This window comes from Myxocyprinus asiaticus, chromosome 3, assembly GCF_019703515.2.
Source record: "Myxocyprinus asiaticus isolate MX2 ecotype Aquarium Trade chromosome 3, UBuf_Myxa_2, whole genome shotgun sequence".
Lineage (NCBI taxonomy): Eukaryota > Metazoa > Chordata > Actinopteri > Cypriniformes > Catostomidae > Myxocyprinus > Myxocyprinus asiaticus.
The window spans coordinates 57669252-57696204 of NC_059346.1; the positions used below are offsets into that span (position 1 = coordinate 57669252).

Here is a 26953-nt window from a genome sequence, read left to right on the forward strand (position 1 = left end):
ACCTAGACCGTGCCTGATTCCCTCTTGGGATCTCTCTGTTGTCCTACCTACCCTACAGAGAGCCCCTTTGAGCCCCTGGAGCAGGCCGAGCTCAGCACTTTGTCACTGTAGATGGCCCTCCAGGTGGCGCTCACTTCCATCAAGGGGGGGGGACCTACAGGCACTCTCTGTCAACAGCGAATGCCTGGAGTTCGGGCCGGCACACTCTCACATGGTCCTGAGACTCCAGCCCGATTACATGCCCAAAGTTCCCACCACTCCCTTCCGGGATCAGATGGTGAACCTGCAAGAGCTCCCTTCAGAGAAGGAAGACCCGGCCTTGTCATTGCTATGTCCAATTCTCACTCCGCATATTTATCTGGACCGCATGCAGAGCTTCAGACGCTCGGAGAAGCTCTTTGTCTGTTTTGGGGGGCAGCAGAAGGGGAAAGCTGTCTCCAAATATTGTTGGCCCATTGGACAGTGGATGCCATTTCCTTGGCCTACCAATCGCAAGACCTGCCGTGCCCCTTGGGAGTCCAGGCGCACTCCACTAGAGGCGCACACCGCTGACATGGCCGGGACTCTCTATCGTTGCCTCAGCATAAATCTGAATGAGTGGTGCACACCATCTCCTTTTACACCTGTACTCTCAGGGCAGAGAGTGGCATGCAAATTCCACTCACCAGTTCTCATTGGCCTTTTCTGTTTTAAGCAAAGGTGATTGGGGCTCTCAAGATCGAACCCCTAGTGTCACTACATCGACACAATATCTTGTTCCCTCCATCAGGGAACAGGGGGTACACCAGTAACCCAGACATTTTAATTCCTGAACAATTGAAAGGGACTTTGTTCCAATTTTCAGTTACGTTCTGAAAAACCTTTTTTAGTTTTTATTTTCATTCCTTGCACTGTTTTTATTCCCTGATAACCACAAACTAACTTTATCCCTCCCTAGCATGCATTTCATAGATACCTGCAATATATATATATGTGTGTGCTTACCCATAGCACAAATAGGAATAAAGAAGAGAAACCTTGTGCAAATACTCTAATTGTCTCCCTATGGAAACCGCATGTGCTTGTGCATAGGGTAGGTGGTGTATGTTAGCAACCACAAATTAGCCACTGTAATTGCATGTAGCTATGATTGACTATAACTTTTTTCAGGCCTATTTCGTGTAGCTCTAAGAGCTTGTTTGTTCTGGTGTCAGTTCCATTTAGAATCAAAAGAAGGACTTTGAGAGCTTGTGTGCATCAGTGTTATACACCAGAATTGTATTGAGAGTTCCTTTTAATTACAGTTTAATTTCTTAATTTGAATTAAATTTGAATTTAGTGAAGTAGAATTAAAACGTAATAAAATTCAGTTAGTCTTTAATAATACATAACATTTCATTTTTCAGTATGAATTACTCATAAATATGTTATTTCCAGAAACATTAGATGATATTATTACTCAGTGTTTGAAATTCCACCAATACAAATGTGTATTTTATTCATATAGCCTATATTTCATAAATTAATACATTATTTAATAGATCAACACTCCAAAGAACACTTCAATTGCCAGACAATTTACCCCAAAGTCTATCAAATTGAGCAAAAAAATAAGAGATAATAAATAGATTCTAATTTTGATGTCAATATTAATTAACATTTTTTGTGGTGCTGTATTTAATTATGGTAAAATTAAAGTCTGTTTTGTTGGCTGTGTTAATTGTTTTGACCAAAAAATGACAATAATTATTTACTGTATTTTTTTTTTATTTTTTATTTTTTTGCAATTTAAATAAAACTTGTGAATTGAAAGAAGACCATACTTGAATTCAAAATTTTGGCCAACCCTGGTGTGAATGTGCATATGTTTGGTGGAGAGATAAAGAGAGGAGAGAGAGTAGATCTTCAGATCAAAAGGCAACACCACAGTATCTCTGATGCCCTGCTCCTGCTGTGCTGACATGATGTCCTGCCCCAGGGTAGAGCAGGCACACAAGTGTGTAGGTGGTGTGTGTCTGCTTTTAAAGATTGGGTCGTACATCAACAATGCCTTTTGCTTGACTTTCACACTTCTATCTAGCAGCATGTTAATATCTCAAAATTTTTAGTTGCAGTGTGATTAAATAACCATTAAGGAATGTTTTTGGGAGAATGATCATTTCTGTTTATGTTACATTTTTGCATTTATTTTATAAATTACAAATGCAAAAAAGTAACCAGTCATATCTATAATGTTGTCTATATAATTATTAATAATTTATATTATTGTTAGGAACATTAATAATAACTAGATTACATTTTCTGAAGAAAAAATAAGTGGTGCTTGGCTGTGCAAAACTTGTGAGTCTGATGCTTGGGTGTTATGGGTTGTTGCTAGGGTGTTGCTAAGGGTTTCCTATGGTGTTCTGGGTGGTTGCTAGGTTGTTGTTACTAGCTGAAGTCGATAGACTTCATTCTGCTCCCTAAATATACAGTGCATTCAGAAAGTATTCAGACCTCTTAATTTTTTTCACATTTTGTTATGTTGCAGCCTTATGCTAAAATGCTTTATTTTTTTTTCACATCAATCTACACTCCATACCCCATAATGACAAAGCAAAAACCAGATTTTTGATAACTGTTCAAATTTATTAAAAATAAAATATTGAGATGACATGACGCCATGTGAGAATCAGACATGTGAACAACGAGCTCTGCACACTTTGCTAGTTTTAACACTTTTAATGATATAAACTGGTGAGATTCAATACACTCTGTTCCATAACTGTTCTAAGAGGACAATATGTCAAAGGATTCAAAATCCTCGGGCTCTGGAGACATTAAAAGACACTTACTTGCTCCTGCTGACACCCCCGAACAGGCCCCAAGCCAGGGAGTTGATTTGGTTGGAAAAGTGAGGGAATTGCGGTGAGAGATGCTGAACATGTCGGCAATGCTGATGAAGGTCCTTGCTGACTTCGAGGATCTTGCTGTGATACATCGATCGATCCCTGCCATGGAGATGAAATTCTCTGAGGTGGTTACAAGAGTGGGGGATGTCGAGAAACGGATCGATTATCTGCAGTCATTGGAGAGGGAATTATATGCTAATCCGATACCGACCAAGGTGGATTTGGCGCATGTCTGGGAGAAGTTGGAGGACATGGAGAACTGTAGCCGGCAGAATAACATCCGTATTGTTGGAATTCCTGAGGCCAAAGAGGGTCAAGATATGGTGACATTCCTGGACAGGCTCATTCCAAATCTGCTTGACATAACAAGCCATAAGCTGGAAATCGAGCGAGCTCACAGGGTTCCTTCTCTGTGAGGTGCAGAGGGAGGCAGGACCCAATCAATTCTGGCCAAATTTCTCATCATCCGATAAAGATCTTGTGTTACGTGAGGCGAGGAGTAAAGGAAGGACAACACAGTCCCGACCACACAACTCCGTGGAACTTCCCCGTGGAAGAACACCAATTTGCGAAGAGACGCCACTTCAAAGCGTACAGCCGCCTCGTGGAGGAGGCTCTAGCCTGAGTGATCATGTCTATCACCGCTGGCAGAAGGCCTGCTAGGTCCTCCGCATCCCATCCAGGAGCCAGACGTGGAGATTCCAGAGGTCTGGCCGCATGTGCCGGAGCGTGCCCTGCCCCTGAGTGAGAAGGTCCTGCATCAGGGGAATGCGCCAGGGAGGGGCTACTGCCAGGAGCATCAGGTCTGTGAACCAAGTCCAGTTGGGCCAGTACGGCACAACCATCAGGACTTGTTGCCCGTCCTCCCTGACTTTGCACAACGTCTGTGCAGCAAGGCTCACTGGGGGAAACGCGTACTTGCGCAGCCCCTGAGGCCAGCTGTGCGCCAAGGCATCCATGCCGAGGTGAGCCTCGGACAGGGAGTACCAAAGGGGGCAATGAGAGGACTCTCGGGAGGTGAACAGGTCCACCTGCGCCTCCCCAAATCTCTCCCAAATTCTCCACTCTCTGCGGAACGTTACCTGCCATGAAAGCGCATCCGCTGCATGGTTGAGGATGCCCGGGAGGTGAGTGGCTCACAGAGACTTCAATGTCTGCTGACTCCAAAGGAGGAGGCGGCGGATGAGTTGCGACATACGACGTGAGCGTACACCACCCTGGTGGTTTATGTACACCACGGTCGCTGTGTTGTCCGTCCGGACCAACACGTGCTTGCCCTGAATCAACAGCTGAAGCCTCCGCAGGGCCAGCGATACTGCCAGCAACTCTAGGCAGTTGATGTGCCATTGCAGGTGGGGCCCTGTCCAGAGCCACGATACTGCCTGCCCGTTGCACACGGCACACCAGCCCGAATTCGAGGCATTCGTCGTGACCACGATGCACCTTGAGACCAGCTCTAAGGGAACCCCTGCCCGTAGAAATGCCAGATTTGACCAAGGGCTGAAACCCGAATGTCCGGGGTGGAGAGTGGCATGCACATTCCTCTCACCAATTTTCACTGGCCTTTTCTGAATAAAGCAAAGGTGATTGGGGCTCTCAAGAGCGAACCCCTAGTGTCACTACATCGACACGATGTCAAGTGAGTGACAGACAGGGAACAACCTCCGCAGCTCTATCATAGGTCAAGAAGCGTGTAATGACAGTACAGCCCATAGAATGTCTATGGGACCATCGCATTATGCTGTTTAATGCTAAGGTTGTAGTCTAATCTTGGTAGAAGTTTGAATTTGTGGTGAGTTTGCAGCAAGTTTCCAGATCTCTCAATTGTTTTTAAGGGCTTCACTTTTGAAATAATAATGGCAGCTTGGGTGGGGCTTTCAAACTAGTAGTGGTGGCTTGCTTCTAAGCTTAATTGGTGAAAGAAGTTCTACACACAAGAACATTTTAGGGATGAAAACCTGAAAAATCTCTTGCAAAATCTCTACTTCATGGCTGCAGTACTATGGTCTATTGTGAATTATTTCTTATTTATACAATAGTAAATAGAATACACACACACACACACACACACACAAACACAACTAGCTGTTTGAGTATGTGGGTTCGAGTTGCTGTTGTCTCTTTCTATCATGTGTGTAGAGTGTATGGGGCTGTCCATTCTCACAGCTATGCCAGGTCAGGTGACACCAGACCGATTAGTTCCGCTCATCAACAACAATTAACCGTAGCACACAGCATTGCTGCTTCTACAGTTAATTCAAACCATATAACTATCATGGGGGCTGGAGGGCTTTTTATCCGCTGGCTCGTAAAAACAAACAAATAATGATCAACGGAAGTAAATAGGCTTTGGCTTGTGTGAAATTGAAACTTTGAACCACCTGCACTCATTCCAAATTATAAACTCCTGTGTTCACCACTACAGCTGCGGCCCTTGTTTCCTTGGTTTCACATCAGACAAATAACACACTGATTATCTTGGCTTGGTTAGACACCAAGAGAACAATAAATTCTAACACTTGCTTCTTATTTAGTAATTTGACTGCTTGAAACTTGTTACCAGTGTAGTTATATGTAAAGGAAAATACATATACAGACAGGTTTATGTCAATAAATTTTTGCAGAATTGTAAAAGGAATAGTTAAACCTAAATCGAAAACACTGTTATTATTTACTCATCCTCATGCCGTTCAAACTGCATATGCTGTTATTTTTTTTTCCTGTGGAACACAAAAGCAGAATTTTTGAAGAATTTTCATATCCTTTTTCATACAACAGTTTAGTAGTCTATATGACTTGTCCACTTTATTCAGAGTCTTCTAAAGCCATACAAACAACTTGAGAATACTTGGAATATAGTGCACAATTCATACAGATTACTATTGTGGTGCTTTTATGGTGTTTTATAAATGTATTTGGTCAGTAAATGCTGTGTGGAAAAGAGCTGTGAAAATTCCTCTGAATTTCTCATTTTGGACAGAAAAAAATAACAGGATATGAATTTGGAATGACATGAGGGTACATAAATAATAAAAGTGTGCGATTGTTTGTTTGTGTGCCTGTGTGTGTGTGTGTGTGTGTGTGTGTGTGTGTGTGTGTAGTCTCATTCCAGCTCAGACAACACACCAATGGTCCCTTTTCACATTTCTGCATGCACGAAGTGGAAACCGTCATAGTTGGGTAAACTATGGTGGCGATCAGGAAGAACAGTAATAACCAGTTCCACTACAGTGTTCCTATTTGCACAAATTCTAAAAGAAACCTTTTTTTTGTGTGTGTTTCCATAAATTTCCAAAAGATGCTGATCTTTGTAGGAGCTCGGTGGGTTCAGGCAATTAAACATGAAGAAGATAACTTCGTTATTAAATGAGGAAGCACTTTCATCTATGGACAGTATTTTCAAGATGAGGACCTGCAGCAGTCGATCACAGGTGGAATTGTGAAACGCTTTGTAATCTGAGCTATACCATCACGGTTTCATTGGAATGATTACACATCACAACCGATACGAGAGTGTGTGTTTGACAGGGTTAGAAGTTGGATGGAGCGCGACATTGGTCTCTCCATTCCTTCATATCCTGGGGGCGACCCCCATCAAGTATTAGTTTCACCAAGTACAACTCACAGATTTGTTAACTTTGCCCTCTTTTTTGCATTTTTGAAATTTTTGACGACAGATTTGTGATCATTCCTTTAATGCATAAATATGTGCCTGCTGATTTAACCTCTGAATAATAATTTATTTTTTACTTTATTACTTACTTTGTTGAGTTTAGATTTTACCGTTGATGGACGTCTCCAAATGTAAGTGCAGGCAAAACTTTTAAGGACTGTGAAAACACATACACCTTGGCAGCGGCCATAGTTGCATTTACTCAACTATGACGACTTCCGCTTCATGAACACGAAAGTGTGAAAAGGGTCCATAGACTAATGATCGTGGACCGTCTGATACATATTGTGTTCTCACATTCTAGTTGAGAAGTTCTTAGCATAAACTAGATGCAAAGTGTACCAGACTTATGTGTACAGTCAAAAGTGTGGCTACACAAGATAAGTGTGTGTGTGGGCAGATTTGGGTGGTTTACGAGGACTTTTTTTTAGGTTACAAACTGGTAATTACAAGGGTATTATGCTATAAATGTGGATTATGAGGACATTTCTAGTGTCCCCATAATTCAAATCGCTTAAAAAACATACTAAACTATGTTTTTATGAAAATGTAAAAATGCAGAAAGTTTTTTGAGAGGGTTAGGTTAAGGGGTAGGATTTATAGTTTGTACAGTACAAAAATTATTATGTCTATGGAGAGTGCTCATAAGGATAGCCGCACCAAGGTGTGTGTGTGTGTGTGTGTGTGTGTGTGTGTGTGTGTGTGTGTGTGTGTGCGCGCACACATGAACTGGTGATCCACATCCCAATTTTTACCATGATGATAATGAAATCCGACTGGCCTGAATGCCCACTGGCCAGCTTGCATCAAAGCCCACCTCTTTGCTTTCTGACCTTCAGGTCTGCTCACACACACACACAGACACACGTTGGTGCGGCTATCCTTATGAGGACTTTCCATAGTCATAATGATTTTTATACTGTACAAACTATAGATTCTATCCCCTAAACCTAATCCTCACAGAAACCTTTCTGCATTTTTACATTTTCAAAAAAACATTGTTTAGTGTGTTTTGAATTATGGGGACACACACATACAGTATATCTAGTTCTTCAGATACATAAATGGGTTTTAGTGGGAAGATGCACAGATCCAGACACAATATTTCAATCATCATAGAAATAATAATCTGTGATCAGATATGTAAGGGATGATATACATTTTCCTGTGCATCGTGGTCCAGATCACCCTGTTTTGTGATAATGACTGGCTGACTGTACATTATCTTGCTTATCACATGGCTACCTACATGTGGCATGGGGGGGGGGGGGGGGCATGGTCATGTGTCTGTCTGCTGGAGAGGGAGAGCAGTAAGGCTCGTCACCCGGGTTGTGATTACTCTAACACCTGTCTGTCAATATAGTGATGGCAGAGGGAGACCTGATAAGGCACGCCAGAGCGTCAGTGTGAGAGAGAGAGCGACACAAGAGTGTTGTACCTGAGAAGTCGACATTGCCAAAGAATCTAAAGAGTGTCTGAGAATTTATGTTTGTTTATATTTGAGTGGAGTGTCCTAAGATTAAGAGTGTGCAACGGGACCAAAAATAAACACTGACCGTGAACCTGTTTTGTTGTCTCCTGATTCCTCCATTACCATGAACTACAATATTATGTGAGAAGAAAGAGAATGCAGAAACAGTCTCCAGAAATAGCTGAATTCAACCTCCAGCTTGTGTCTAAGTTCTTTTTTTTGGTGTTTATTTTGTGTAAGTGACTTTCTGATTGCTCATTATCCCACTTATTACAAGACTACGTGCTAAATAAATAATTAGACTTAAAATATTGATTTAATTTTAAATAATTTTATCAGCTTAGTTGTAGAGATTGCAGAGTTAAACAAGAAGTCGGAAACATGACTTACAATACCCGGATGACTGGACGAATATCAATTTATCCCCAGATGTGCAGTCATTATTGAGAAATATCAGACCACTTGATGGCACGATTGACCAATCAGAATCAAGTATTCCAGTGAGGCGTGTAATAAAATTGTAAAATGACTGCTAAATTGTGCAAATGACTGATGCAGGCAACTGATTTCTCTTATAACTGTCCTAGTTTTGTGTCTCTCCTGTCTCTTTCTTCTCACATAATAATCATTTTAACCAATAAATTTATCATGTCTATTTATTCATTTAGTTGGTAAGTAGCAATGTAATAAGTGGTATAATGTACAGTTAGCAGGTCATTAACACAAAATAAACTGTTTAAGGGGCTTTGTATTAAATTAGGTAGAGAGCTTCCCTTGTAAACTTCAGATCTTTTCTGAGATCTGTTTTGGTCAGATATCTTCATGCGTGTCTCAGATAAGCAGTACAAGGAGAGCCAGGGACGTATACAGGGGGATGGCTACAGTGGCCCAAGCCACTGCCGCTTTGCCCTCCTGGACTGCGCCCCTCCGGAGAAAGTAATTTAATTTGAATATACACATTTTGCAAACACTTTTTATCCACAGTGTCAAAGCTGTTATATATAATGGATAGTACAACACTGCATAATTTTTTTAAATTGTTGATGTAAACATGCACTATATGGCTGTCTTCATCTGTTGCGTCGCATCTCTGTTTTGCAGGCAGCGGATCAGGAGTAACAGGGGGAGAGGGGTCCTAAATGGATCCAACACTTAACATTTGAGCGTGTCCGAATGTGTAAAAAATGTGCATTAATTAGTATTGACATTGCTTGAGCGGGCCCACATGCATTACAAATGTGCAACAGTTCATAAGGTGAATGATCATATCACAGAGCACGTAAGTCTCTAAAAATTACTACTTTTCTTAATTTTGCTTAAACATAGACTGTCCAATTACTGCAATTGCTGTCCAGCTAAATATTTTTTTTCAGTTTGTGCCACTGCCCCTCATAATTTCTGTGCACAGCCCTAAGGAGAGCATTGCTTTTCTGTGTCTGTCCATTCAAAACAAGTAGAAACTCTCTACAGGTTGTTAAGATGATGACCCTGATGAAAATTATATTTCTCAGAGGTTGCTCTTTCATAGCTCAAGAGACTTAATAGAACTCTCAGTCATGTTTCAATTTAAATTCAACTTTGTCTCAGATGGTTCTTGTTGTAGGATCGCCAGAGACAAAGACGAGACCAAGGATGCATGAGAGCTTTATTGAGTTTTATGGAGATGCATACAGCACAGTAGGGTCTATGTCAAAGACAACTTAGTGGTTGCGAACACAGACTTTATAGCCCTGAGGCACCTGCAGAAGAGAAGCAAATCTAACAAAGAACATTCTAGAAACTTACAGATGACAGCATAGCAGAAATATGTGAAAAGCATAATAGCAGAATCAAAAATAACAGTTGCTTTGTACTTTATGAGAAACAAGCATAGGATTATTAACTGAAGGACAACTCTGGAGCCACAACACAAATGTTTCAAGTTCGTATCAGTTTCATGCTCCCTTCTGTCTGCCCAGGCTTGTCCAATTCAAGGACACAGGTGGCCCATACAGGGAATGTGTGCAGAACACTGCTTGCTGTATAATGTGTTTATTTGTCCCATAACAGTTCTCCTCAAATTTCTTAGAAGAAATAAAAAGAAATACAAATGTGTCAATTGTTACCATACAGTGAGATTATAAAGCCATAAAATGAATGTGGAGATCATACCTCTGATAATTTGTTGTTGGAAGTTTTGAAATGTTTAAGTTCATATTTAAATTTCTGACTTTTTATTGCAGACATGGACATCCTGAGCACACTTTGAGGCATTTTTTTAGATCTCTTCTGAAACTGAAGGGGTGAGATGGGGTCTTCCTCTCAGGAGGACAATTAGAAAAGCAGGTCAACCAAAAGTCTGAAATTGAATTGCTGTCTAAGTGGAAAAAAAAAAAAAAATAGATATTAAAGAGATCTAGTATGTAATTTGTTTTCTTTCCTATGGAGATGTGAGCACTAAACATGGCATCGACTTTGAAAAGACTTATAGTTTTACAGTTCTACTTATAATTTTGGATAATTAGCCTTAGCACTCCTAACAGAGTTTCCCTTGCAAGGGGAGAAGTTGGTGAAATGTAGAAAAATGGTTGAGGATTTTGAGTGCTTAACAAATTCGACAGCATTTTTTACCGTTTAAATCTATAGCCACTTCAATCTTGATGTGGAGTCAGAGTCAAGAAATGTTGAGAGAAGGAATGAGAAAGGGATGGTAGAGTGTGCTGATGAAGAGAGAGCACTGGTATCCGTCCAAGGCAGAGAGATGCCTATAAGTCCTCAGAATGGCGGGCTGTTTTTTATGGCTATACGCCTGAGTGCTGGAAGCCATGAGTGGAAAGAGTGTGGAGAGTGTGACACCATGTCTGGGTGCTGGCTATACGAATTGTATGTTGTTGTTGTTGTTGTTTTTTTATATATATCTCTCTTTCTCACTCACTCACACACTTTAAGCTTCGGCCACACTTAGAAATGTTTTGTTTGTTCTTCTTCCAATTTTTACAATACTTACTCTTGCTCACTGTTTTAAATATTAATTTATTATCTTGCAGATGATAATAACTGTTACAGAGAGAAGATAAAATGCAGCCAATGAAAAAAAAAAAAAAATATATATATATATATATATATATATATATATATATATATATATATATACACACTATATTGCCAAAAATATTCGCTCATCTGCCTTTAGACGCATATGAACTTAAGTGACATCCCATTCTTAATCCATAGGGTTTAATATGACGTCGGTCCACCCTTTGCAGCTATAACAGCTTCAACTCTTCTGGGAAGGCTTTCCACAAGGTTTAGGAGTGTGTTTATGGGAATTTTTGACCATTCTTCCAGAAGCGCATTTGTGAGGTCAGACACTGATGTTGGACGAGAAGGCCTGGCTCGCAGTCTTCGCTCTAATTCATCCCAAAGGTGCTCTATCAGGTCAGGACTCTGAGCAGGCCAGTCAAGTTCTTCCACACCAAACTCGCTCATCCATGTCTTTATGGACCTTGCTTTGTGCACTGGTGCGCAGTCATGTTGGAACAGGAAGGGGCCATCCCCAAACTGATTGCCAGATGGAGAAGTGTGATTCGTCACTCCAGAGAACGCGTCTCCACTGCTCTAGAGTCCAGTGGCGGCGTACTTTACACCATTGCATCCGACGCTTTGCATTGCACTTGGTGATGTATGGCTTGGATGCAGTTGCTCGGCCATGGAAACCCATTCCATGAAGCTCTCTACGCACTGTTCTTGAGCTAATCTGAAGGCCACATGAACTTTGGAGGTCTGGAGCGATTGACTCTGCAGAAAGTTGGCAACCTCTGCGCACTATGCGCCTCAGCATCTGCTGACCCCGCTCTGTCATGTTACGTGGCCTACCACTTCGTGTCTGAGTTGCTGTCATTCCCAATTGCTTCCACTTTGTTATAATACCACTGACAGTTGACTGTGGAATATTTTGTAGCGAGGAAATTTCACGACTGGACTTGTTGCACAGGTGGCATCCTATCACAGTACCACGCTGGAATTCACTGAGCTCCTGAGAGCGGCCCATTCTTTCACAAATGTTTGTAGAAGCAGTCTGCATGCCTAGGTGCTTCATTTTATACACCTGTGGCCATGGAAGTGATTGGAACACCTGAATTCAATTATTTGGATGGGTGAGCGAATACTTTTGGCAATATAGTATATATATATAAATATATATATATATATATATATATATTTTTTTTTACATCAACAGCTCAATTTATAGCTCAGTTTTACAGTAGAGTTTAGTGAGTTTATAGGAATATTTTTTCTTTTTCTAACTTGATATGAAGAGACAATAAGTAAGCCATTCTTAGGTTTATTCTCTATGTATATTTTTTAACACTGTGGCTCTGTGGTGCTATCAAAACATTGTTCTGTTTTATTTTTTATTTTATTTTTTATTCTGTTTATGCAAGTTGTGGCCTTGTGAAGCACAGTCAAACTGATTTTCTCATAATGCTGCACACCTAAATGTGTTAATCGTGATTAAGAAAAATTAACATGTTAAACTTCTTTAATTAATCACGTTTAGCGTTAATTCTGACAGCTCTAGTATTTTTATATGTTTTGAGATGTTTACATTCATAGTTTTCAGGTATTCCATTTTAATGTTCCATTTTAATGTTTAATTTTGGTTGATCAATCCATGTAATTAACCAACTTATTTTTTATTTAAAGTTATGAGCATTTATTTTCTGTTTGCCCTTTAGAATGTTAATCTTTCAGAAATGCCTTCAGGGTGTAAGGGGTTAAGCATGAACCCAACCTAAAAGTGATTACTCTCTTTATAATTTCTTCTTCAAGAAAATAATTTTATTGCAATAGGCTGCATTTTATTTAGGCATCATAGGCAACATCCATAACAGTATATTAACAGTAAACCCTTCAGCACACCAGAGCAAAAGAAAAAAAAATAATAATTTGTTGACTTTATCGAGCACTGAAAATTTTATGGGTGAAGAACAATCTAATGTGGAAACAGTGTAACAGTCAATTCTTTGCAACCTGAACTTCTTCAGAACGTCAAATCGTTTAAGTTCTTTTTAACTTGTCACAGTGTCCCGTGGCGGTCCTTTGCAAAACACTGAAGAAAAAAAAAATAAAAATGCGGTGCAATGGTCAAAAAAGTCCATCCAGTGTGTGTTAACATAGAAGAACAATTGAAAAACAGCACAGATGCATGCAAAAACACGTTCACAAAAAGTAACATTAAAATTAAAATGATAAAAGAATAATAAGAACAATGTTATATAATAAATGTTTCAAAATATATAATATATATATATATATATATATATATATATATATATATATATATATATATATAAATATTTATATTAATAATATAAAAAAAATTGTTAATACAAACCTGTACCTGACCAGCTTGTCAGGTCCCATCAAGCTTGGGTTTGGTAGCAGATGTCTAGTAGCTCACAGGAAAATCATCAATGGAAGGTTGATTGTTTTGTCTGCTAAAACCGGTCTATGCTTTCTGAATGTCCTTCCCCAGTGTACGGAGCTGGAACTAAAGTCATGCATATGCACACCTAACCATAACCATAAAAATACTAAGATAACAACAGCATTATTTCACTTACTTCTGTGCAAATGTAGTATCTCCTAGCCGAAGATCAAAAGCGATGTGACGTCACAGCATAATTTATTTTTCAGGACATGAACATTCGCTACATGGTGCCACTTGTCTGGACTTCACACATCGGGTCCGAATTTGGAAACAGAATTTCAGAAAAAAAAAAAAAAAAAAAAAAAAATTAACACGCTAATTTCCTGTGAGATGTGGTAAGGCAACAAACTCACACACTATCATTTTATCTACAAAGTAATGACAAACCAGTTAATAAATCATCTATTAATCAATGTTTGTGTTTTTCTCTCATCTTAAACCTTTTACTTACCTCCTTTAGGCTGAGTTCACCAAGCATTGCTGTAAACACTTCCACTGGCTTGACAAATGCATGAAAACATGTGTATGCAAAACACCATCTTTTACCTTAATGAAACTTGGGGGGGGAGATTGATTTTGTTTTTGCTGTTCTTCTTATTTTCTTATTTTTAACTCCAGTGTAACTCTAGTTTCGTAAAATATACTACAATGTTGAAGCTGAATTTTGTAATATTGTTTCTTAATTGAAATGACACAGTTCTATTATCATCTTCCATTATCATTATCACTACCATCTTATCTACATAATTACATCTTAATTCAAAATCTCAGCTGGCTCATGAATCTGCGTTGCTTTTTCACTGCCTGCTGGAGGAATCTGATTAAATGATACTGTTATATCTCCTTAAGAAGAATTTACGTTCTTGTGAACTAGATGTTCATGTGTACTACATTCACATACACTCATGATTTTAACAGTTTCATGGTTAATGAATTTAACACATGTCCCTAAACGGCCATTTAGTAGCTAGTCAAATGAATCAGAATGAAATGCATTAAGACTAGTCACATCATTACTGAATGTAAAACATACATTGATGATGAATTAAAAATTGAATACAAAAAGGATGCTTTTAATAAATATTCATAATAATAACCCAGGTTATTTTGAGTGTATATGCCATTTTCAGTGGTTTAAGTCAGAATGAATGTGGCAAGCGAAAACTAGGCATGACTAAATTGTAAAGGGAAATAAAATACTCCCATTTTACAAATAAAAGCATAACACAAAAACATATGATACCTATATTGCATTTAATATTACTTCCCAGCAAACACATTTATGTTGTGGCGACATTGCTGCCATGTTCTATTTTTACTTTGCAACGTTATTCGCGATGTATTCTCCACGTTGTGACAATGTAGAAATGTAAGGCACAAGAAGGCTGTGACAACGTTGTTGCACAACTTTCAGCAACTGCGTGATGACGTTCCAGCTACATTTGGTTATTCCTGATGCCATAGCAACTCATTAATCTTGATTACCCAGTATTTCCATTATTTATAACACATAAAGCCTCAAAATAAAATGGCAAATTATGCAATACAATTTTAATATTGGTAATATTTTACATTGTTCTTTAAAATTGACATATACAGTAAAATATTCAATTATAATCAACACGTGTCAACTTTGGAGAGTAAAAAATACTTAACCTTAAACCTAAAATACTAAACTTATTGTCTCGCTCTACTTACTGGCAGCTCAGACAGCCTTGAGATGACTGGACAGCTGAAAAACAGATACATAACATTAGTATAGTGCTGACATAATAATGTTCTTCCCCTTACAGTACACATTCTGTTAAAGCTTGAGACATTTAAACATCTTTTATTTAAAATTTTTATCAAATTCCAAGTAAATAATTATGTACTTTTTATTTAATTATTGGCATTTAATGGGACAGGAGAGAAAAGTGAGAAGAGTGGGGAGTAACACCACAAGATAGATTCAAGCTCTGGTCGCCCGCACACAAACACTACCATGTCAGAGCATGTGCAAGCCACATCTCTGACTGCTTACTTTTATTTATAATGAGAAGAGGACAAATAAACCATAGTATACATGTGGAATTGGTGGTCGCTGTAAAATTAAATATGTCAAACTTAGTGTTGTATCTAAACCAGCTGTACTGTATACTAAAACAATACAAGAACATCCCCAGTGATTAATTTATAGCTGATCATTGTAAAATCGCATTATATAACACTTAGTTCCAGTCCTTGAATGTGATTGTGACCCAGCTGCAAGAAATCCCATAGAACCCCCCCCCCCACTTAAAAAGACAATTTTAAGGCTATTTTCAATAAGGGTTTTCCTGCAACTTGCAAATCTGCTGATATTTAATAAAAGAGACACTTCACTGTTTGTATCACTCCGCTTGTCTGTGTTTGTGGCGTTCCAAATCAGAGTTTGAGAGCACTGTGGTGGGATTTTGATTAATCCCATTGACTCAAAAATATCAAAAAGATTTGTTCAGATTCATTTAGAGGACATTTCTGTTGATTACATTTATATGCCAGTAGGTGGCAACAAATTATAATTTTTGATGAGGGCGTATATGAGGAGATCTTTTCATGTCAAATTGTAAACATTTCTGATAAAATGGTTGACATGCTTGCACAAAAATAATAATAATAATAATAAAATAAAATAAAAATACTTACTGTTATTTAAAGTACAATTTGACATTTGAGCAATGTAATCATTTGAAAAGCACGCAGTTTTGTTAACAATTGAAAAATTGCAAGCAATTTTGTGAAAATGTGAATATAAAAATAATAATTACATTACTTATAATTTTGTCTTCCAATATCTGGCCTGCTTCCATTGCTACTGAATGTCAATGTTGATCCTAAGAAAAAAATAAATAAAGATTGATACATATTAATACATTGACGTTAAGTCAATTAATTAGGCTCCAGCTTAGCATTTCACAACAGAAATTTCACCAGAAATTACTGTCTAAAAAAGCAATGGAAAGCAAATGTTCAAAAGTCAAAATTCAGAAGTATCTGATCAATGAATGCCAAGATTGACCAATCAGAATGGAGTATTACAGAAAGTTGTGAAATAAACTTGTTAAAATTAACTTAATGTGTTACCTTTAAATGTGCCATAACTCTGCATCCTTCACTCTGGACATCACAGTTTGGTGTGTTGTAGAAATATAAAAATAATATTTCCCTTATATTAATATTGTGTTAATACATTGACATTTTTGAATGTTTGCTTTAACTGTATGGCTGCCCAGTCCAGCTGTTAGATGGCTAGTAGCTGGCTTTCAGTCTATGGAATTAAGACAGAGTTGACATGTACTCTATGACTTCAACAAAAAAAAAAAAAAAAAAAAAGAAAGAAAGAAAGAAAGAAAGAAAGAAAGAAAGAAAGGAAAAGAATGCATTACCTTCGAAATGTTGTGGCATGACTGAATGTGTACTATCTGCATGTATAGCTGCTATGTTGTCCACTGGCATCTATGGATCAATGATTTATTAGTGAATTACTAGCCTGCAACCATTTGTCATTTATTGTGAATTGTGTGAATATGCTTTTCTACATTACTACTTACACTTACCACAAAATCCTGCTATTATTCTCAAATCCAGCAGAATTGTGCACACTTATCTTTTGTTTTCCAATCTTGAAGACAAGACATCAATGTTGTAAAATTAGTTTCATTAATAGTTTTGAAGATGACTGTATTTAAGAAATACTTCAAATAATTTGATCAGCTTACCTTGCCTGAAAAACATAAGGCTGTTGAGCAAAGAAAAAAAAACAATAACACTGATTAACTGCTTTGTTGCAGCACAAGCAGAATTTTTTTTTTTTACCCTAACATTTATTCAGACATACATAAAACAAATTGCTACAACTTGAAGCAAACTTACAGTGATCCCAGTGATTTGTCAAACTACAACATTGTTTAAATTTTGTGAAAGCATTAAAATAGTTTAAAAGCTGGGACGTTTTTAAAAGAAACAACAACAAAAAATTAATAAGTCGTGTTTAATCACATTTCTACATACAGTAAACGGCTTATTGCGACACCAGACTGAAAATGCCACAAAATAAATAACATTACTCAAAAAATTCAGAACACAGAAAAGGCAGAATATCCACTTTAAAATACATCAATATCTATAACGGTGGCGTGTATGTGTCAGAAATTCAATTATAATCATCTTAGAAATGTCACAGGTTTTGTTTAAATATTTTTATATTATTTCACTGACATAGAAATTAAAATACTCACATATTCTCTCGATGAATTGCAGCAGATCCACTTCAGACGGCCCAACTGTCAGTTGAAATTTAAATGATATTCGTGCTTCAGGACAGTGACGTGTACAGTATGTTGTACAGTGGTAGTCAACACAAAGCACAACCTTTATTGGTGACTCTGAACGATGGTAAAACAGCAACGTTGTGACAGTGTGGTGACAACTTCTACCACACAACATAGAACTGCCAACCTTTTAGCCACATTGTTGCAATGCTGACGGAAGGTTGGCGACATTGAGACAACTTCCTGTGTTTGCTGGGTTTCAGTCAAAACTGCGATCGCTTGAAATGTTGACATATTTATTCGGTACTCTCTTAAATTTGGTGGAACCATACAAACCTGAATCTATGCCAATGCTTTTATAATCCTAGCATGGTGAACAGCACCATGTCAAATACATAAACACATCATTAATATTATGCTACATACAGTGTATCTTCATAACACATATTGAATTGAACACAACCAATCACCCCACAAACATACTCGCACACACACAAACACACACCAACATCTGCTTGTTCTTCCTCACACTGAAAAAATAAACAAAACCAGCCTTCTGCCTTTCATTATGGCTGATTTGCATAGTAATTAGCTATTTTAGAGGGTGGCCAATGTTATGAATGCTGCAGTCACTACTGCTTTAACTCAATGTTATCTCATCCATATTCATGCAGCCAAACACACACACACACACACACACACACACACACACAGACACATTTTGGTGCGGCTATCCTTATGAGGACTATCCATAGACATAATGATTTTTATACTGTACGAACTATAGATTAACCCTACCCCTAAACCTAACCCTAAACCACCCCCCCCCCCCCCCCCCCCACACACACACACATCTGACAGAGTGATTCACTGTCCTGTGAATCAACACTCAAATATCAGAACCTTTCCATTAATCTAATTAATTAGCCTTATTGATATGCACTAGCTCTGGGCTAGCAGCTGTTTGCCTGTAGTTTCACTGACATTTGATGGGCTGTGGTAGGCCAGGGCTCTGAGACACTCCAGACAGTCAATGTAGGACAAATGTACTTTTGTTTGAGTCATAGAATTATAACTTCTGGGCCAAAATTTTGGAGGCACTCACTTTTTGCCATTTGATTCTCCCAAGGGACTTAAAGGTGAATGTAATTTCTGTGCCACTAGCATCACCAAACAGCATTGCAATTGCTGTTTACTGTTTTCAAACACGTTTCCGGAACACTTCCCACATCTTTAACTGGTCTGTCAAATAGTCCTATCCCAAACTCCTTTGGTTGACCCAGTGTTGCCATGTCGGGCTGTTCTGGATGATCAAGCAAACAGAGCAATGGTTTAACAGCGCCAAAGTGTTAACCATTTTATCAGGAATCAATCTACCTATTTTATGGATTATATACAGTTACCCACATCACATCTAAAGACCTTTTGGTCTCACCTGGTCTCATGACAAGCCGTAATAATTAGTATGGGATTGTGAATTTGTCAGAAATTGTACAAGTTGACTCGTACAAATTTTTTTACTCCCACAGGGAAAAAATAAACAAACCAACGAGCAATGTTATTGCAATTCTTCCCAAGTTTAACCCCAAACATAACCATAAAGTCTAACACCTTACCCAAACCCTAAACCTAACCATGACTTCAGTTGGAAAATCACTGTTGTCTATTACAGAATAAAGAGAAACATCAGGGTTTTGAACAAGCATTCTTATGATTTTTTCTTTGTTTGACCCCTCACCATGAGTAACCAAATTTTATTCATTGATGTTTTCTTTCTTAAAATAAGATGTTGGATAGGACAGTGATTCCCAACCGGGGGTACGCATAAGTGACAGTTATTGAGATTAACGTTGTTAATATAATTATTTGTATTGTATGTTTTACATTTTGATAATAACAATTTATAATAATAATTCCTTACATTTATATAGCGCTTTTCTAGGCACTCAAAGCACTTTACATAGTACAGCTTATAGCTTAGTTAGCTTTTTAATTTACCATTGGCATAGAGGAAAAAATGCTTGAATGTCAAGCCTTTTTCAATAAATGAAAACTGTTGCTTCATTGATATTAGTTATTTAATTATCTTCCTGAAAATCAAAACGAACATACATTGTGAACATTCAAATTTTATTTGTTAGCCCTAATGAATCAACAATTCATTTAATTAACATGTCAACCTATGTTATAATTAACCCGGCTAGTCTGCAGTGGTAGACTAATATAGAGTGGTTCAACTGAAACCCCGCTCATAAGCATAATGAAATATATACTGTGTGTGCTTTTTTTTTTTTAAATTATTATTATTATATGAGATATGCCTTTAAAGTTACTGAGGATGGTGTGGAATAGTGAAAAGCTAAAATTCGACCGGCTCTGCGAATGGCTCTCGTGTCCACTGTAAGTTACTGCAGGAAAAGTAAGCGTAGTTCTAACAGGAAGATCTCTGGATTCATTCTATCAGGCATCTCATCCAATCACAACACAGCCTCAGCTTTATAAGGCCACTAAGGTGTTTCTCATCGTTGCTTACTTCCGTTGTTTTCATATCACACGCTTTGCTTCTCCAAGCAACAGTCACTTCATGTTGGATTATACATCGTGGTCTACTCATCGTGATGTTCAGCCTCCAATATTCATGCGTGTCATCATGCATAAGTACTTCAATGTATGGGGTCCGTTACATCCGTTAAGATGCTGCTTCTCGCGTTCTGTCGGCGCTCTGTCAGAGTGTTTTCTTGACTTCTAAATCCTTGTTCCTCTTAAAGGGGAAGTATCATCCATAGCTGTAGGCCCTCTGATACCTAGAGTTAGGCTTTGCTCATTACATTCCTATTTCATTAACAGCACAATTAATTTGCTGCTCTAATACAAGAAATAATCAAATCAAAACAAGGTGGTAATAATTAATGTTTACAGTTATGTTACACGTTCTGTTTTATTAGAGATCTTACAGTATAGAGATTTGCAATATTGTGGGTTAATGTAACCTTTTAATTATTTTAATTAGTGATAGTACTTGAAGCTTCCTAACAATGGGGCTTTATCACAAATGTTTGAAGCTACAAGGTGTCTTTACTCAAGTTTCTGCATATAGTTAAATTTTCTGCATCTGCAGGTCAACATAAACTCCTATTAGTGCTCTACTACTTTGGCTAACAACAATATATTTTATTTTAAGGTGCATAAGTAATTTGGTAATTTTGCCTCGTTCACTTTATATGTGCTTATGGCCGGGGCAGTTACATTTAGTAGCAGGTAAGTATTTGCATTACTTATTAGGATAAAACCTGTGCTGGATTAATGCTTCTTTTGAAGTATATGCCAAATATTCAGTTGATTGAAGCTTCACACGGCATGGATTATGCATAGGTGTTGTTGGATTGACGCAGGCTTCAATGTCTAACATCACATTATTTGCATTTACATATTTGCCTTTTGATCTGCATCTATGGCATTCACAGTCCCTTGACCTTTCTGTCATCTAAGATTTCAAAGAGTAAGAAGATTTAATATAGTAAGAAACATTTAAAGGTATTTCCATTACTTAACTTCATTAATGATTGATATGCTTTGGCCTATTGTTTACTTTTCATAATATATTGTAGTAATTGTCTAGAATTTCATAATTTTTTTATCCCTTGTTCTGGAACACCACTCTATATTACAGTTCACATGTAATTTCCCATTGTTTCTCAGGTAAGTGCATCCATGCTCGTCCTTGTCACAAGAGCCATATACAATGCAATCGTGAAGCCTTTTGTCTATGCTTCGCAACCACGGTGCTCCTGCTATTGATTCAGTCCATCTCCTAAGCAGTGCAAATGTGCTGTCCTGGTGCCACAACCATGGTGTGTTTTTGCTATCGGCACAGTACAACTATTAAGCAGTGCAAAGGTGCTGTCCAGGTGCTGCAGCTGTGTCATGTTTTCTGCTATCGGCTCAGTACATGCTCTAGGCAGTGCAAATGTGCTGTACAGGCACCACAACTGTGGCATGTCTTTCGGGTCATGCTTCCAAGCATTCCATGACATTGTAAATGTTGTTGATAAATGAAGCATTTATTCTCCCTTCACATGGCAATGCATTGTTTATCTTTGAAAGGGTATTGCACAAACAATGCTCGCCCTTTTCACAATGCTCGCCCTAATCGTTGGGTTCAAATTCAAAATGCTGTTTTCCTTGCAAGGGTGTTACACAAACAACATCGCCCTTATCGTAGGGTTCAAACACAACATTGTATGTCCTTTTGCAGGGTTTGCACAAGCAACGTTGCCCTTACCGTTGGGTTCAACACAAACATTGTTTGTACTTTTTCAGAGGTATTGTAAAAACTATGTCTGAGCATTTTGCAAGGGCTCAATCAGAAAGCAAGGGATCCTTCCCAAGCATTGTTTACCCTTCTGCAAAGATATTGCACAAACAAGGCTCATCCACTTAGCAGGGGCTAAAATAAAATAAACTGTCATAAGCTAACCTACCCTTCTGCAGGGTATGGCACAATAGTAGTATACAGTGTCATGCAAAAGTATTCAGACCCCTGACCAATTATCTCATATTACTGAATTACAAATGGTGCAATGAAATTTCATTCTGTTTGATATTTTAATTTAAAACACTGGAACTCAAAATCATTGCTTACATCAAATAGCTTGCTTACATAAGTATTTAACCCCTATGCTTTGTAAGCTGCCAGGTTACACTGATGAAATAAATTGCCCTAACGAGGACACAGTTACTTTACCATTGGCATCCACCTATGAATCATTAAAGTTGCAATCACATTTTCTGGATAAAAAACCCATTGTTGAAGGATCATTGGTCAGGCTGAAGGAAGGAAAATGAAGACAAAAGAGCATTCCACAGAAGTTAGATATAAAGTAATAAAAATGCATAGATTAGGGAAAGGGTACAAAATAATATCCAAATGTTTGGATATCCCAGTGTGCACAGTTGGATCAATAATCAGGAAGTGGAAGCTGCACCACACCATCCAGGCACTGCCAAGAAAAGGCTGTCCCTCAAAACTCAGTGCTCTAACAAAAAGGAGACTTGTGAGAGAAGCCACAGAGAGGCCAACAATCACTTTGAAGGAGCTACAGAGTTCAGTGGCTGGGAGTGGAGTAATGGTGCACCAGTCAACCATATCAAGAGCACTGCATAACGCTGGCCTTTATGGGAGGGTGGCAAGAAAGAAGCCATTACTCAAAAAGTACCATCTGAAAGCATGTCTAGAGTTTGCCAGAAAGCATGTGAGTGACCCAGCTGTGATGTGGGAGAAGGTTTTGTGGTCAGATGAGACCAAGATAGAGCTTTTTGGCCAAAACTCAAAGCGCTATGTGTGGCGCAAACCTAATACTTCCTATGCCTCAAGACACACCATACCTACAGAGAAGTATAGTGGTGGCAGCATCATGCTGTGGGGATGCTTCTCATCAGCAGGGACTGGGCATCTTGTTAGAACTGAAGGAAGAATGGATGGAGCAAAATATAGTGAAATACTGCAAGAGAGCCTGCTTCAGTCTGCTAAAAAATGTCATGGTTACTTTCATAACCTCTGTTCCCTGATGGAGGGAACGAGACATTGTGTTGATGTAGTAACACTAGGGGTCACTCTTGGGAGCCCCAAACACCTCTGCTTTTTTGAAAAAAGGCCAATGAGAATTGGCAAGTGGAATTTTCATGCAACTCCCCTGGACATACGGGTATAAAAAGGAGCTGGTTTGCAACCATTCATTCAGGTTTTGTGCTGAGAGCCAAGACAAGGTCCCGGCCATTTCAGCGGGTAGTTCAGCATTGTGGCAAGAGGGACACAACATCTCGTTCCCTCCATCAGGGAACAGAGGTTACGAAAGTAACCATGACGTTCCCTATCTGTCACTCACTTGACGTTGTGTGACGTTGACGTAGTGACACTAGGGGTCCCAATACAAAATGCCACAACTATCTGAACTGTGTTACGTGAACTGGCGGTGTGTGACGGGCAGACTGCTGTGTGCCTCGTAGCCAGTGCACCAGGCCATCACGTAACCTCCCCCAACGCTCTTATGAGCATCGAATGGTCCATCAGGAACAAGTCGACTGCTCAACTACAGGGACAGGCTAGCCCAGCCGAGGCCTCTTTCCCTCTCTTTTCTCCCCAAAAAGAGTGGAATTTGTTAACTGACTGGGAGCCATAAGTGTCTGCATCGGGGGTGTCCCTCCCAAGGGGAAGACACTGCGGAGACCACACCCCGCCCAAAAAGAGGGGGGTATTTTGAGTGGAATACAACACATGGTCTTACCGAGTCTTGTCGGACGTATGTGGAGTCATGTGGAGAGGTCCCATGGTAGGTCCTACCCGAAGGGGGGTTTCTACAGAGCATGGCGACCAGGGGTAGAGGGGCTTCTGCCAGACGCAGTTTGCCGACAGGGAAACGATTTTGCGGAAGATATCACATGGGGTCGCCTTCGGGAACCAGCACATGTGGAGCACCTACCTCAGTACAGGGGCTCATTAGCGCATGTACTGGGCCGGTCAGTGAGTTTCTCCGCAAACTCAACTGCCACAGGGTTAAGGAGGAAATTCATCCAGGGATTACAGTTTGTGAACATGACTGGGAGTCAAGAGTGCATGTCTTCACCTCAAGGGAGGGGAAAGGTGCTATGCACAAATGGTACACCTGGCCAGCTGTCCCGGAACTTACCTGCATGTGCCTGCCAATACATGGGACGAGACCGGATAAACCCGGAGATTGTAGAAACTTGCAAAGGTGTTGGGTGTTTCCCAGCCCGCTGCTCTGCAGATGTCTGCCAAAGAGGCGCCACTGGCCACGGCACAGGAGGCCGCCACACTCCTGGTAGAGTGGGCTCTTAACCCCGCAGGGGGTGGCACGTCCTGAGCCTGATATGCCATTGAGATGGCGTCAATGACCCAGTGGGCGATCTTCTGTTTGGAGACAGTGCTTCCTTTCCGCTGTCCACAAAGCAGACAAAGAGCTGCTCGGAGCTTCTAAAGCTCTGCATGCAATCCAAATAGATGCGTAAAGCTCACACTGGACACAGCAACGCCAAGGCTGGGTCTGCCTCCTCCTGGGGCAGCGCTTGCAGGTTCACCACCTGATCCCTAAAAGGGGTCATGGGAACCTTGGGCACATAGCCCAGTCGGGGTCTCAGGATCATGTGAGAGTAACCCAGACCGAACTCCAGGCACGATTTGCTGACAGAGAACGCCTGCAGGTCCCCTACCCTTTTGATGGAAGTGAGCGCAGTCAGGAGGGCAGTCTTCAAAGAGAGTGCCTTAAGCTCAGCTGACTCCAAGGGCTCAAAGGGAGCTCCCTGTGGACCCCGAAGGACTACAGAGAGGTCCCACAAGGGGACGAGGCGTGGTCTGGAGGAATTCAACCTCCTTGCGCCTCTCAGGAACCTGATGATCAAGTCGTGCTTCCCCAAGTACTTACCATCTACTGCATCGTGATGAGCCAAAATAGCGGCTACATACACCTTCAAGGTGGAGGGGGACAGCCGCCCCTCCAGCCTCTCCTGCAGGAAGGAAAGCACAGATTCGACTGCACATATCTGGGGTCTTCGCATCGGGAAGAACACCACTTAGCGAACAGATGCCACATCAAGGCATACAGGTGCCTCGTAGAGGGAGCCCTAGCCTGAGTAATCATGTCTACCACCGCGGGTGGTAGGCCACTTAGGTCTTCCGTGTCCCATCCAGGGGCCAGACGTGGAGATTCCAGAGGTCTGGTCAAAGGTGCCAGATGGTGCCCCGTCCCTGAGAAAGAAGGTCCTTCCTCAGGGGAATTCATTGGGGGGGGCTGTCGTGAGGAGCGTGAGATCCAAGAACCACGTCTGGGTGGGCCAGTAGGTTGCTACTAGGATGACCTGCTCCTCATCCTCCCTGACCTTGCACAGGGTCTGTGCAAGCGAGTTGTGACATGCAATGGGAGTGTAGACTGCCTTGATGGTTGATGTACGCTACCGTCGCTGTGTTGTCCGTCCAGACCAACACGTGCTTGCCCTGGATCAAAGGCCGGAACCTCCGCAGGACGAGCAGTACTGCCAACAACTCTAGGCAGTTGATGTGCCAACGCAGCCACGGGCCAGTCCAGGAGCCGGCGGCTGTGTGCCCGTTGCATCCGGTGCCCCAGCCTGTCTTGGAGGCATCTGTTGTAACCACGATGTTCCTGGAGACCTGCTCTAGGGGAACCCCTGCCTGTAGAAATTCAAGGTCAGTCCAAGGGCAGAAGAAGCGGCGACAGATACGCGATGCCATGCCCATCTCGGGACTCGAGTCTGAAGCCAGTGCTGAAGCAGTCTCATATGCGTCAACCCGAGCAGTGTGGATGCCATATGCCCCAGGAGCCTCTGAAAAAGTTTCAGTGGAAACACTGTCCTCCGTCTGAACGCATTCAGACAGTTCAGCACCGACTGCGCGCTCTCGTTCATGAGGCGCACTGTCATCGAGACTGAGTCCAACTCCAAACCGAGAAAAGAGATGCTCTGAACCGGGGAGAGCTTGCTCTTCTCCCAGTTGACCCGAAGACCCAGTCGGCTGAGGCGCCGGAGCACAAGGTCCCTGTGTGGATTTACGGCAACTCTCGAGAGTGAGCTAGGATTAGCCAGTCATCGTGATAGTTGAGGATGCGGATGCCCACTTCCCTTATTGGGGCAAGGGCTGCCTCTGCGACCTTCTTGAAGATGTGAGGGGACAAGGACAGGCCGAAGGGGAGGACCTTGTACTGGTACGCCTGGCCTTCGAAAGCAAACCGCAGGAAGGGTCTGTGTCGAGGTAAGACCAAGACGGGGCAGAACGCATCCTTCAGGTCTACCGCCGCGAACCAATCTTGATGCTGGACGCTCATAAGTGTGCGTTTTTGCGTCAGCATCTTGGACAGGAGTCTGTGCAAAGCTCGGTTCAGTACTCGCAGGTCCAGGATTGGTCGCAACCCACCACCTTTCTACGGTATGATGAAGTAAGGGCTGTAGAACCCTTTCTTCATCTTGGCTGGAGGAACAGGCTCTATCGCGCCCTTGTGCAGAAGGGTAGCGATCTCCACACGCAAGGTAGCGGCATTCTCGCCCTTCACCGAGGTGAAGCAGACGGTGCTGAACCTGGGTGGGCGCCTGGCAAACTGAATTGCATAGCCGAGTCGGACAGACTGGGTCAGCCATTGTGACGGGTTG

General features: G+C 40.6%; 1 long non-coding RNA gene across 6 annotated transcripts; it reads right to left on the reverse strand.

The window, feature by feature from the left end:
- Positions 1–9662: 9662 nt before the first annotated feature.
- Positions 9663–17897, reverse strand: LOC127431204 (uncharacterized). Of its 6 annotated transcripts, XR_007895543.1 has the most exons (12): positions 17747–17897; positions 17228–17247; positions 17066–17130; positions 16895–16964; positions 16593–16625; positions 16282–16342; positions 15186–15219; positions 13621–13730; positions 13392–13547; positions 13028–13106; positions 10166–10370; positions 9663–10077 (listed from the first exon to the last, which is right to left on the reverse strand). It is a non-coding gene; the product is annotated as an uncharacterized LOC127431204 (long non-coding RNA). The 6 variants fall into 6 exon arrangements; XR_007895546.1 differs by having other exon boundaries at positions 13398–13730; XR_007895541.1 differs by having other exon boundaries at positions 13392–13730.
- Between the last annotated feature and the right edge of the window lie 9056 nt (positions 17898–26953).